Genomic DNA, 3,138 nt, shown 5'->3' on the forward strand with positions numbered 1-3,138 from the left:
CCCCCCCCCCCCAGTGCACAAATTTTTGTGCACCGGGCCTCTAGTCTACACTAATAAAAGGCTAATATGCAAATTGACTGAATAGCAGAACCTCCAGTCGCTATGATGTGCACTGACCACCAGGGGGCAGATGCTCAACACAGGAGCTGTCCCCTGGTGGTCAGTGCACCAGAAGTTGGGCTCACAAGAAGGTGCAGGCTGGGCTGAGGGAGACCCCTGTAGCCTCCTCCCCCGCCGCCCCCTGCACCGGGCCTCTAGTTTAACCATATCGGCTATACGGATGATTTATGAAAAAATAGGTTAAGGGAACTGGAGAGCTACTAAAGACAAAGTTGGGGGGTACAGTTTTTAGCATGCTTTCAGTTCTCGGGGTACTGGACTGAGTAGTAGGGCAGAGGGCACTCCTGGGGACGCTTTTGAGGCTGGAGACAAAGAAGTAGAGACTTGGGGCTAGGATCCCAGTGAGATGGGATGAGTAAGGCCCTGAGCCTGCAAGTTTTTCCTTCGAGTCATTGCCACATTCTCACACTGTAGGCGGGAAACTAGGAGACACTTTCTAGAAAGACCCCGGAGAGCAGAGAAGAGTCTCTGGCCATTCAGCTGGCTGAGAAGACGAGGGTCACAGACCACGACTGACCAGGGGGAGCCCTTCATGGTATCACGAAAGTGGAAGTGAAGCACTGTGAGACAGCACCTCACCGACACAACCCCGCCTTGCCCAGCTTCCAGCGCGGTGGGCCACGGCGAGAGCCGCGCTCTGTGCGCCTGGCGGAGGAGGAGGCCACCTGGAGCCTCTCCACTCGCTTATGCTGAAGTCCAGCTCTCAAATGAAACTTCCTAGGCGTGGCAAGGCAGAGCCATTGGACTGAAAATAAAAAACAAAAGATGACAAAAACAAACCCATAGGCGAGTCACATATTGGAGTTAGAAGGCAAGTACTGTATACTAGTAATAGCTGCAATGAACATGTTCAAGAAAATAGAGAAAAAAAGTTAGAGATGAAAGGATGGGGAATTTCACTTGAGAATTGAGCTGTTTAAGAAAATTAATTAGGGGGGGGTGTTAAGAGATCAACCTAAGGACTTGTATGCATGCATATAAGCATAACTAATGGACATAAGGCACTGGGGGGGAGAGGAGGGCGGGGGAAGGGGAGGGGAAGGAGACATATGTAATACTCTTTGTAGTACTTTAAGCAATAAAAAAAATTTTTTTTAAAAAGAAAATTAATTAGGCCCTAGCCGGTTTGGCTCAGTGGATAGAAAGTCGGCCTGCGGACTAAAGGGTCCCAGGTTCAATTTTGGCCAAGGGCACATGCCTGGGTTGCGGGCTCGATCCCCCTCAGTAGAGGGCGCGCAGGAGGCAGCCAATCGATGATTCTCTCTCATCATTGAGTCTCTCATCAGTCATTCAGTCTCTCTTCCTCTCTGAAATCAATAAAAAATATATATATATAAAATAAAGATGGTGTATGAAACTACGTTTAAAAAAAGATAATTAGAATTCAGAAATAAAATAACGAAAATTAACAATTCAATAGATTTTAACAGATGATTGAACACAGGATGAGAGGATTGATGAATTGGAAGATAATCCAATATAAAACATCCTAGCCTGGCTGGTGTGGTTCAGTGGTTGGGCATCAACTTATGAACCAGGTCATGGTTCAATTCCCAGACAGTGCACATGCCTGGGTTGCAGGTTCAATTCCTAGTAGGGGGCATGCAGGAGACAGCCCATCAATGATTCTCCTCATTGATGTTTCTATCTTCTCTCCCTCTCCCTTCCTCTCTCTGAAATCAACAAAATCATATATTTTAAAAATCTTAATGTTTTATTTATTTAAAACAACATGACTTAAACATGTAATCAATATAAATTAATTATATTAAAATTAACCTTATGCTTTTTTTTCATGTCAAGTCTTCAGCATCCTGTGTATATTATACCTCCAGATTCTCTTCATTTGGATTCACCGTTTCTTTTTTTAATTTATATTTTTATTGATTTTTAGAGAGAGAAGGGAGAGGGAGAAACATTGATGTGAGAAGTATCAATCTGCTGCCATCTGTATTCCCCCTACTGGGTATTGAGCCTGCAATCCAGACATGTGCCCTGACAGGGAATTGAACCTGCCACCTCCTGGTGCATGGGTTGACGCTCAGCCACTGAGCCACACTCCTCGAGCATGGATTCATCATGTTTCAAGTGCTGGAGCCCCAAGTGACTCATAGCAACCATATTAGGCAACAACTGGTAAGTTTTTGCTGCCCTGGCCAGTGTGGCTCAGTTGGTTGGAGCATCATCCCATGCACCAAAGGATAACGGGTTCCATTCCCAGTCAGGGTACTTACCCAAGTTGCATGTCTGATCCCTGGTTGGGGCGTGTATGGGATGCAATGAATTGATGTTTCTCTCTCTCTCTCAAATCAATGAAAACATATCCTTGGGTGAGGATTAAAAAAACAAACAATGAAGATAAAATGGCATTTTCAGATTAACAAAAATAGTGAGCATTAACTGCCAATAAGAATTCACTAAAAGAAATTCTTCTTTGGGCAGTAGAAACATTATTCCAGATGGAAATGAAGAAAGGAATAAAGACCAAACACATACTTGTCCTATCATGTCTGTCTAGCTTGTTAACTTAGCATCATGTTATCAAGACTCATCCATGTTGTATCAGAATGTCTTTTTCGCTTATTTCCTTTTTGATGATAGCCTTCCTAATGTGTGTGAAGTGGTATCTCTTTGTGGTTCCGATTTATATTTCGCTCATAATTGACGATGCTGAGTTACTTTCATGTGCCTATTGGCCACTTGTGTATCTTCTTGAGAGAATTATCTATTTCAGTCTTTTGCCACTTTTTAAATTGAGTTGTCTGATTTTTTTTGTTGGTCTTGAACTTTCAAAGCACTATATATATTGTGGTTATTAGTCCCTTATCAGATAGATGGCTTGCAAATATTTTCCCCTATTCTATGGGTTGGTTCTCTTTTCACTGTCTTGATAGTGCTTTGATGCCTAAGTTTTTCATTTTAATGAAGTAGAATTTATTTTTCCTTTTGTTGCCTGGTTTTTGGTGTCATATTTAAGAAACCATTGGGAACAGTGTGTGGAATCGCGGAGGGAAGGCA

This window comes from Myotis brandtii, unplaced genomic scaffold (assembly GCF_000412655.1).
Source record: "Myotis brandtii unplaced genomic scaffold, ASM41265v1 scaffold986, whole genome shotgun sequence".
Taxonomy (NCBI): Eukaryota; Metazoa; Chordata; class Mammalia; order Chiroptera; family Vespertilionidae; genus Myotis; species Myotis brandtii.